The sequence below is a fragment of the Leiobunum rupestre genome, chromosome 10, assembly GCF_980474605.1.
Source record: "Leiobunum rupestre chromosome 10, qqLeiRupe1.1.hap1, whole genome shotgun sequence".
Classification (NCBI taxonomy): domain Eukaryota; kingdom Metazoa; phylum Arthropoda; class Arachnida; order Opiliones; family Sclerosomatidae; genus Leiobunum; species Leiobunum rupestre.
In genome coordinates, this window is record NC_143393.1 from 48,895,107 (window position 1) to 48,907,070 (window position 11,964).

Below are 11,964 nucleotides of genomic sequence, written 5' to 3' on the forward strand. Positions count from 1 at the left end.
CTATGTCCTCTAGGAGGGGTGTTATTGTGGAATAATAAATAAACTAATGAACCAATTAATTAAGTTAATTTATTAGTGAACGATATAAAAATAAAGTAAACTCTGTAACAACGTAATAGCAACTGACTAGCATGTCAGTGTGAGGGAACAGTACTGCCAGGCAACAGGGCTGTCAGACCTAAACTATGTATTTATATATACCCCACACTACACTTGTGGATCCATATATTTCCCATGTTGGAAATTTATTATTTCTGACTATAGATTATACCTAAAGCTTACTATGGCTAAGTATCCTCTGATAACCGAACAACAACAAGGCGTTATACAATTACCGTCTCTGTCAGTTGTGCTGAGTGTTATGCAACCTTTCAACGTCCAATGGCAGGGTTTCCACCAATTGTTCACGGTATTCGTCTAAGTATCAATTTGCGATTTGTTAGCGCCATCCGGGATTTGAACCACTAAGCCACCAACGCTTGTTAGGCTACGGTGTGTTTCGGAAATCGCTTTGGCGAATGTCCTTTACGCAGTTATAACGTTTAATAGGTACTATAATTTATTCTACATCATTTTAAATATTTATAAATAATATTAATCTTATATTTAATTAAATATTTATAAATTATATTAATCTGATATTTAATTAAATATTTATAAATAACATTAATCTTATATTTAATTAAATATTTATAAATTATATTAATCTGATATTTAATTAACTATTTATAAATAACATTAATCTTATATTGAATTAAATAATTAAGTATTTCAATGTAAAATTTGATGGTGATCAGGAATTGAGCTCGGGTCGCATTGTTACCATGCGGATAGTTCACTGCTGAGCCATTGACTTCCTTAGGGAACATATATTAAAGTAAAGGAACCATTATGATAAGGCGGATTTTTTTACTAAACAGATGAATTCAATATCTGTGGATATTTTTTATTGAACTTTGTTTTTTAATTTTTGTGAACTTGTTTTTTAATTTTTGTGAACTTGTCGGGAATTGAACCGGGAGCGCGGTTTAGGACTTGGATTCGTTGCCACTGTGTTATTGATTCCTTTTACGTTGTGTTATAAATCTGCAATATATTATTAAATGACGTTGTTAAACTCTTTAATTGTCAGTAGGTTTATTTTTTCGGATACGCTTTTTTTAATATAATATGTATTTGGGTTTTAGGCCAAGGAAGGGTCGTATGTTATTTTTAGTGATACAGATAATTTTGTTTTTGTCTACTATTTGATCTCATATTTTTATCTAAATTTTTTTATCTAATTTTTTCCACGAAAACGTCCAGTTTTGGAGGAAACTTTATAGTGTGTACGTCGTGTTCTTTAGCTTATTCGGTTTCATTATAATAAAATTCCTGTTTGTTAATGGTAAGGTGTCGTACTTCTTGCTATAATTACATTTTCTATTATTTGGTTTCTAAATTTTTTAAGGAATTTGTTGCTTGATTGCGTTATATTTTTCGTAATTTATTTCGTTTTTGCAGTCGTATATTTTTTATCTATTGTGTGTTTAGCGTAATGGGTCATTTATGAAGAAAATATAGAGTTGTGTACATGGTGCACTTACACTTATGTTGGTCTGGTTTTTAACTGGGTCGTCATTACTTCGTAATTTATTTTAATCGTTCTCTCGACTGATTAAGATGTTTAATGCCGTTCATCAATTAAGTTCGTTCGTTTTTACCTCTCCGAGGGGACTTTGTACCCTAGGAGGGGTTATACAACCGTGTCTGTCTGTCTGTCTGTGGGTGGGTTTGTCTGTCTGTCTGTCCTTAGACCAAAAAACACAGGGACGTCGCACAGTAGATATTTCGCGCCCGAAGCTTCGTTGCGGCTGCCTATTTCCCATTTATCTCGCGCTGTTTTGCTAGTAGCGAAGGTGAGTCCATTTTTATTGGTTATTTGAGTCACGTGCACAGCCCTACAATCTGTCAGCACGTGGCCTCAGAAAAACGAAATTTTTGGTATGTTTTTTAATATTTTGTCCCTAAATTATAAAAAAAAATAATAATTTAAAAATATGTAATTCTTAGCTGATAATTTTTCTTTAAAAAACGTTATTTTTATCTCTCATGGATTGCACCTATTGACTATCTGTATCACCTAACCCCCCTCTCCCTACCGCCGCCGCAACAAAGCCCCGCCGAAAAATAAAGCGTTGGGTATGCTATGAGCGAGACGTCCCTGTGTTTCTTGGTCTGAGGTCTGGCTGTGGGTCTATCTGTCAGGTCTATCTGAATTGCGGAGATATCTTTAAGGGCCGTCTCGAGAAATTAATACCTCTAATGACAATTCTTCCGAGGAGAGGTATATTTTGGCTTGCCAACTTATTTTTGAAATACAGATGCGAAAGAGTATCGTTCGACGCGAAAATGAGACTTGACCCTTGGAGGAAAGAAGGTGTCCAACCTGTGGAAGCTATGATGACGAGATTCACGCGTCAGAAAGGTCGCTTTACGTTGGCTACACGTTTTTGCGGGGGTCAGATTTTTTTTCCACTTTTAGTGTCAATTTGGAGGAAACACCCGGGGATAAAACACAGCCGTTGTGGCTCTAAGCGGGGGCAAAGGTGCTTTGGACTGGGTCACAAAGTAGAAACACTTTAATTAGTGGATTTGTTTTATAGGAAATAGCAAATCAGTTGAAGACGCGTCAGTGTGATGATTTCATCGCAATTTTTAGGGCGTATTACAATTTTCGTGGCGTACGATATCGTAACATTCGGTGACTCTCCCTTTAAGGGGGTTGGTTGCAGGGGGCGGAAATTAACGGCACTGCGTGCGCGTCAAATAGTTCTATCGAATGAGACCAACTTGTTTTTTCGGTCACTCTCTCTTTAAGGGGTCGGTCGGAGGGGGCGGAAATTAACGGCACTGCGTGCGCGTCAAAGAGTTCTATCGAATAAGACCAACTTGTTTTTGTCGGTCACTCTCCCTTTAAGGGGGTTGGTCGGAGGGGGCGGAAATTAACGGCACTGCGTGCGCGTCAAAGAGTTCTATCGAATGAGACCAACTTGTTTTTTCGGTCACTCTCCCTTTAAGGGGGTTGGTCGGAGGGGGCGGAAATTAACGGCACTGCGTGCGCGTCAAAGAGTTCTATCGAATGAGACTAACTTGTCTTTTTAGGTCACTCTCCCTTTAAGGGGTTGGTCGGAGGGGGCGGAAAACAGAGAGACCAAAGTTTAATTCAAACTTCCCGCCATACTAACTGCTCGATGAAATATTCAAACAAAAAAACGCGCTGAAACTTTCGGACAAAAGCGACAACTCTGGACCAGCTATACAAACTATAAAAGTGTTCAAGGCTAAAAGTTCAAACAACACTTCTGGGCTACGTTCAGTGAAGCTTAACGGTTTTACCCTTGCGTTGATTCCGTTAAGACTTTTGCTGAACGCTTTTTTAGGATTGTTGCAATTTTTATAAAATATCATCTGCTGTGTCGGTCGCAGATAGCCTTCCCGTGTGCTGTGACGTCACGTTTCCGTTTAACATCGAAGAAACCTGCTCTTTCAATCGTTGAGTTTTGTTGACCTAACGTTGCCAACGTGACGTCAAAACCAAAAATTTCAAAAACCGTTCAGTGAAAAAAGTTGAGAACGTTGAGACCGTTGAGCTTCACTGAACGTAGCCCTGAAGAAGACGGCGTTGTTCACTTGAAACCGGTGTGGGTTTTGGTCCGGAGACTACGCGGTCAGAAATCTCGGTTCGAAACCCGGTGTCGTCAAAATTATAAATAATTTTTCGCAACTTTATCTACCATGTCGTCGCTTCCCTAGCCGACGCCAACGATAAATATTCTTACTGCTATAAATGTATTTATTTTATTCAAATTATCGTTCAAAAGGCTATTTACCTTCTCTGATGCCACTACCAAAGGCTAAAGTGATTTCGTGGTTACGGTAGTTCTTTGCTTTAATCATCAGGTAACAGCGATTTCCTTGGACTGGATTGGGCTGTATAGAAAATATAACAATTTTTGTTTAGGCAAGATTTGGGGCAAGTTTTCCAATTTTGAGTGTTTTTGAGTGTGCCGGATCCTTAACATTAATCTGGCAACTTCATTCGCCCCCCGCAGGAGTCCGCGCGCCGATAATGGTTTTGTGAACTAAAACCACATAACCTCCGCGCCGTCGCGGAATCCGTTCGCCGTTAAAAATCCGCACGCCGATAAAGGGCTTGAGAACTAAAACCACATAACGTAACTCGTAACGTGACTCGTGAGGTTGTATGTTTGAGGTGTTTGAGAACTAAAACATCGCCACAAAACCAGAGATGGTTACGAGCTCTTCTCTTTTTTGGGCCAAGAGTGGAGCTCGCGCTCCAGAATAACTCTCGCACTCTTTGGAGCTCAGAGCGTGCCCACCTCTCCACGTAACTCGTGTTGGCAAGCTAAATCAACGTTGGATGATGTGTAATCGAAGCCGTGTATGGCCAGAAGTAATAATATGTCGACTGCACAAGCCGTGCATGGCCAGAAGTTACAATAAGTCGACTGCACAAGCCGTGTTTGGACAGAAGTAATAATATGTCGACTGCACAAGCCGTGTATGGCCAGAAGTTACAATAAGTCAACTGCACAAGCCATGTATGGCCAGAAATAATTATATGACGACTGCCAAAGCCGTGTATGGCCAGAAGTAATAATACGACGACTGCACAAGCCGTGTATGGCCAGAATTAATAATATGACGACTGCACAATTAAGCCGTGTATGGCCATAGTAATAATATGACGACTGAACAAGCCATGTATGGCCAGAAGTAATAATATGACGACTGCACAAGCCGTGTGTGCTCAGAGGTAATAAATAGGTGTACAGGATAGCATGTACTAAAAGCAGTTTTTGTACTTTTGATAAAACCCACATTTTCTTTAGATAACCATGCTGTGTTGAACCACCTGCTTTTTTCACGGAGACAGCTCGGTGCGATAAAAGAGGTGCTCGAAATGACAGAAGTTCCTTGCAAAGGGATATTGCATCGCTCTCTGTAGCCCCCTTGGGGAGGGGGGGGTTAAATTCCACTTTCGTTGCCAATCGTGTTATCGTACAGTTCAATAAATCTTTTGATTTTTTCCAAACTTTCATTTAAATCGCGGTAATTTCAATATATTTCCGATACCTGGGCGATAATTACAGAAGTTTTAGAACGTATCTTTTTGTTAACTTAAGAATGTAAATAGGGGGTTCTAATTTCCCAATATATAAATTAAAAATGTGTGCCAAAATAAATATGAGTCACGGCCAACTATGGCCAAGTGCTACCATACTATAGCGAGTAATCAAAGCTGCCCATACTTATGTACTATAATATAATTTCATTTTTGTGGCCTGGCAACGCTGAGCTACTTTCGTTATTCGGAACACCCATCATCAGTAAAGAGTTTCATTTCGGAATAGTTTTGCTTTTGAAGCGTTTGTTACAATTTGCCTCGCCGATTTGGAAATATTCGAAAGTAATAAATAAGTGTGACTTGTCGAAGCCTTTTATGCCCAGAAGTAATAAATAAGTGTGGCACTTACTTACCGAAGCCGTGTATGGCCAGAAGTAATAATAAAAAATGTGGCACTTACTTATCGAAGCCGTGTTTGGCCAGAAGTAATAAATAAGTGTGGCACAGAGTGCAGTGTTATTCTTATATATAAATATATACAGGGTCTTTTTTTTTGCTCGGAAAAGTGTTTTTTTTCAAAAACTATTTATAGTACCGATTTCAAATTTGGAAGGTCAATTCTCTATACCGGGGGACATCAGTTTGAGAAATTTGAGCGTTTTCGGTAATGTTTTTCACCAATTTTGAAAAATTATTTTTCGACCACTAGGTGCGAGATAAAAAATTTCTATTATAAAGTTGTAGGCCGTCATCGAAAACCCTTAAAAGTTGTTCACTCGACGAAAAACAACTTATTTATCAGTGAAAATTCGAGCTTGAAAAATTTACAAGTTGGTGAAGCCAAATTACGATTGTTTGAAACGATAATTGAAACCGAATTACCTAATCCAGTTGAAACTTTGGTTAAAAAAACGACCGGATTTAAAAAACACGAGGCTATAGGTCAATCCTAAACATGCATTGGGTATTTAAAGGAAAACTTTGGGAGATTATTATCAGTGTTTGATAATATTTCGAACAATGCCTCGTTATTCAGTAGCTGAGCGTACCGAGATAGTTGCCATTTACTATGGAGAAGCAGCGCAAAACCTTAGAAGAGTGACTGAAATCTTCGCAGAAAGACATCCAAATGGAGCACCATCTGTAAATACAGTAAGACGAGCAATTCACGATTTCAATCAATTTGGTAACTTGCAACCTAGGTTTCGCGGATTGGGTCAACCGGATTTAGACTTCGAGAACAATGTACTCGCGTACTTTGTGGCATATCCTCGTCACAGTTGCGCTAACGCCGCTGCTGATTTGGGTTGTTCTGCAAATCGTGTGTGGAAAATTCTTCGTAAGAATCGCTATCACCCATACAGAGCTACGCTCCACCAAGGACTAATTGACGGAGACCATCAAAGACGTTATGAATTTAGCAACTGGTTACTAAATGCTGTCCAAGAAGATAGACAATTTTTGCGCCATGTTTTGTTCTCCGACGAAGCGTCATTTTCTAGAGATGGGCCCTTTAATCATCAAAACAGCCATCTTTGGTCTGACATCAACCCACATTGGGGTTTTGAATATCATCACCAGGTTCAATTTGAACGGGTCAATGTTTGGGTTGCACTTGTTGGAAACCGTTTGATTGGTCCCTTTTTCCTGCCGACGAACCTCAACGGCCAAAGGTATTTACATTTTCTACAGAACGAACTGAGTGACGCAATCGACGACCTTCCATTGGTTGTGGTTTCAGCAAGATGGCGCCCCTCCGCATTTTTCCCGGCAAGTAACTGAGCACCTCAACAACGAGTTTCCTGAAAGGTGGATAGGGAGAAATGGTCCAGTGCATTGGCCAGCAAGGTCACCTGACCTAACACCGCTGGATTATTTTCTCTGGGGATTCGTTAAAGCAAAGGTATACGCCACGCCCATTGAAACTAGGGAGGAACTCATTAGACGAATAATCAGTGCTTGCCGAGACGTCACACCAGAAATGGTAGAGAAAGCGTTTGAGAACTTAATTGTCCGCGCACAAACCTGTGTTGCAGCCAATGGTGATATTATTGAAAATGTTTTGTAAAAATTTATGTGAATAAAATATCTGCATTTAAAAACCAAACGTGTAAATTTTTTCAAGTGTGAAAACTCTACTACGTTTGTATTAGACTTGTTCCCTTTTCAATTATCGTTTCAAACAATCGTAATTTGGCTTCACCAACTTGTAAATGTTTCAAGCTCGAATTTTCACTGATAAATAAGTTGTTTTTCGTCGAGTGAACAATTTTTAAGGGTTTTCGATGACGGCCTACAACTTTATAATAGAAATTTTTTATCTCGCACCTAGTGGTCGAAAAATAATTTTTCAAAATTGGTGAAAAACATTACCGAAAACGCTCTAATTTCTCAAACTGATGTCCCCCGGTATAGAGAATTGACCTTCCAAATTTGAAATCGGTACTATAAATAGTTTTTGAAAAAAAACACTTTTCCGAGCAAAAAAAAAAGACCCTGTATAACTACACTTCTATCTACTTACTTGGAATCGTGAAAAAAATCCTAAAGGTTTAATTTAAAATTCACAGCGATTTAAAACTACGGAATTTTCCATACCCGACCCCAACTTTATTTTGACCCAGTACGAATTAGACGATAAACATTTTAAACAGAAAAGCTGAACACTTCAAATAGAATAACATAACCCATAGACATTCTATATTAGGAATTCGAAACCATAGACACTTTAAATAGAGCAAGTAAGCTCGTACAACTTCATACAGAGAAAATTAGGCCAAAGGCACACCTAATACGGCAAGTGCGGCCACAGACACTTTAGATTTCGACCCTAAATATTTATAGCAGGGAAATCGATCCTAAAAAATATACCAGAAAAACTTTACTTACATGTACCGCTTCTGATACTCGAAAACAAAGGACTTGTGTTATTTAATAACAGCACAGTTTGTGATGTTCTATAGCTGATTTGATGACTATCCATATGGTTCAGCAAAGTAGATTTTCATTGTCAATTGATATAAGTTAAGCCTGAGCCAGAAACCGCTAACGTAACGTCTACGAGTTTACACGTAGCTTTATAGTGCACTGACTTAACCTAAATTCGTTTTCTATCGCCCTTCACCTGGCTTTTACGATGTTTTCAATCAACTTGTTGAAAGTGTGCAAACCTTCGGTTTGATTGTCACGTTGCGATGTTGAAACGAGAATGAATGTTTCACGTGAAAAACCAAACCCATAATTTTAGCGAAATAACGCTAGCGAGCACATACATTGTACAAGCTGTCAGTTTCCGTTTAATAACACAAAATATTCCAACGATACGTGTAAATATTGTGTTGCCTAAGCAACGGCAAGATTTAAACTTTCAAGAGTTAATAATTAAAAATTTGGTGTTGCGAAGTACAAATAGTTGTGTTGTAAACAAGTTGGCAAGCCAAAATTTACTTCTCCTTGGAAGAATTGTCCCTAGTGGTATTAATTTCTCGAGATCACCCTTAAAGATATATCTTAAAGTTATTAACTAAAAACGTAATCCCGGTTCAATCCCGCCCGGTATAAAATTTTAATTTTAATTAAAATAATTGAGACGAAACAACCGAGTTTAATTTATTTATAATATTATAAGTTCAGTAGTTACAACAGTGAGTTAGACGTACTAAACAATAACAAAAATAAACAATAGAAAAATATAAAGGACTATTAAACCAAGAAACAAGTTAATCCAAATACTTCGAAATCAAGAATAAATAAACCCAAATACTGAAAGTTGAAAAAATTATGTGAAAGGAAAAACGAAGAAGTCGGCAAGCCAAAATATACCTCTCCTCGGAAGAACTGTCCCTAGTGGTAGTAATTTCTCGATATAACCCTTAAAGATATATCTCCGCAATTTATAGTTATTTGTTAAAAATGTTATCCCAGTTCTATCCCGCCCGGTATAAAATTTAATTAGAATAATTGAGACGAAACGACCAATGTTAATTTATTCAGTGAGTTAAACGTACTATAACAATGCACAATTGAATTAAACCCTTTTTACAGTACAAGTTTGTCTGTTGAATATAATACTAAGCAAATTTTAATGAAAGAAATAGCTAAAGAGGGTATTATAACGACCGTTCGCTTTTTGGTTAATAATTTTAACGGAATCGGCCGATTTCAATTAAACGATAGTTTATCGAAATTTTGTTAAAATAATATTCCCCAAGGCCGCGCGATAAATTTACGAGAATAATTTCCCGTCGCCGTTATATCGCAAATTTAGTTGTTTCGGGATTTCCAGAAATTTAATGTTGTGGGCGAGTGATTAGAAATAACATGGCAACCAGAATTATGCAAAATTATAAATGTTTATTTTTATTCAGAACAGTCTATGGGACGTTCTAGATTTAACTTTCATCAATAACCCAACAATATATATCCCTCCTACGTAATTGTGCAGAAGTGGTACTCAAGTGTCCAAGACTAGATCTGTCTTAGTTCATCGTGATTGAAAAATAAACCAAAACACACTTACACTTAAGTAAATATCATAAATTAAACCGAGTAATTTTAACTAAATTCAAACTACCTATCTATAAACTCTGTCTTAATTAACAGCTGAGAGCTGAGAGCTACTAATTACTTCCAATCTACTTAATTAGCCTCACAGGTTGAGTTGATAATTTCAAAAAACAATAACAATCAATTTTATCTTACAGCTGACTTGAGTTAGTTCACAATTATTTTAACACTTTCAGTCTTAAACACGCACTGTTCATACACTTAAGTCCATTCACTCACGTTCCAAACGCGAAACACAATTTGACTCTTTTCTTGACCTAAGACCGAACATACTAATTAAAACCGCAAAGTTACCTCATAACTTTAGACCGACACCAGAACCCCGTCCTGCAGTAGTTCGTCTGACCGCCAAGAACTAAGAAAGACTAATCTCCAGATTGACGGCAACGGCTTAATAAACCTTTATTTCATGTTTTTTAGACCCGACAAGATTTGACTACAGTTCGAAAAGTTGAAGAGATTATATTTTTTACCCGGTTTGATTGATAGTTCTCCCCACGGTGGCGCTATATTATTACTTTTATATAGTTTCCGCGGGAGTTTTGAATAATTATCCTTTTTCTAAGCGTTTTTAAAAGGTAAAAAACCCGCCTTATCATAATGGTTTCTTTACTTTTTATATTCCTAAAGGAAGTCAATGGCTTGGCGGTAAACTATTTGCATTGTAACGATGCGACCCGAGTTCAATTCCTGAACACGATCAAATAAAGTAAAATACTCAAATATTTAATTAAATATAATATTAATATAATTTATAAATATAATATTAATATAATTTATAAATATAATATTAATGTAATTCATAAATATTTAATTAAATATAAGATTAATATAATTTATTAATATTTAATGAAATTTAAGATTAATATAATTTATAAATATTTCATTAAATATAAGATTAATATAATTTATAAATATTTCATTAAATATAAGATTAATATAATTTATAAATATTTAAAATGATGTCGAATAAATGATAGTACCTAACGTTATAACTTTGTAAATGACATTCGCCAAAGCTGTTTTTTTAGAAAAACACCGTAACGTAGGAAGCGTTGGTGGATGAGTGGTTAGAGTAAATCTCTTGCTCAAGGCTAATAAATCGCAAATTGATACTAAGACGAATACCGTGTACAAATAGTGGAAACCCTGCCGTTGAGAGGTAGCATTACACTCAGCACTCGGTCCGTCCCAAAGTCATTAAGAAGAAGTTGGAGATAAAACGCCCGTACAAACACAACAGACTCAACTTCTACCACCATCATAACACAGACCGACACCATCTCTACACTCACAACCGACATACCACGCACTCAACATGCACAACCATCAAAACATAAACACAAACCCAACAAACTCAACACATTCAACACTCATAACCGTCTAAACACGAACTCAACATTCACAAACCTACGTGTAAGCATTACAAAAACATAATACACCAAACCGTCACGATGGTGAGCGAAAAAACCAAACCGCAAAATAGTCCGTTAACGCTCACCGTCACGTGGTGGTTTTGCCAACACTACAAAAAACTGCGAACGCAGAGATTTCGAGACATTGCGTACGCAATTATTAACCTTTGCACGGACAGACACACAGACGGACAGACACACAGACAGACGGACAGACACGGTGATTGTATAACCCCTCCTAGGGGACTTTGTAAAAAACTAATAGCTTTTTTTATTGAAAGAAGGAAGAAATAAGGGCTGATTGAGTCTGAGAAGACCGCGAACCCGGCGAAGATCTGATTAATCAGGGCGAGATATGTGTAACGGCCACGCCAACAGGGGGATACGTGGGGACAGGGGTGGGAACATCCGTGGCGGAAGTATTCCAATCACCCGTTGGGGGATTGGTCTTCGTCCTCACACGTCCATCCACAAACTCTGCCTACCAGACGCTTGGGATTAAAGGAGTACGCCACTACTCCCGGCAAACTAATAGCTTCTGCTTTAGCCGCTACCTATCTATCTAGGTTTCAATGGCGAACCAAAGGGGGCGTCGCGATAGTTTTCGTTCGCGAATAGGCGCTTCAATAAATGCCACTCTCTTTTTTTATCCCCCCTACGCTGAATAAAATAGTCACGTGTTTATGTTGGTTTTATTTGCAGCGCGCATTTTTTCATTCAGTAGGCGCGTGCGAAATTGAAGGAGCCAATATATATGGAAATATTAAACAGCGCGGGCTTTAAAATATAACGTTTTTACAAGTAAGACCTGGCTCTCTGTGTTAAGACTTCTATGCAAATCGCTGATCAGGT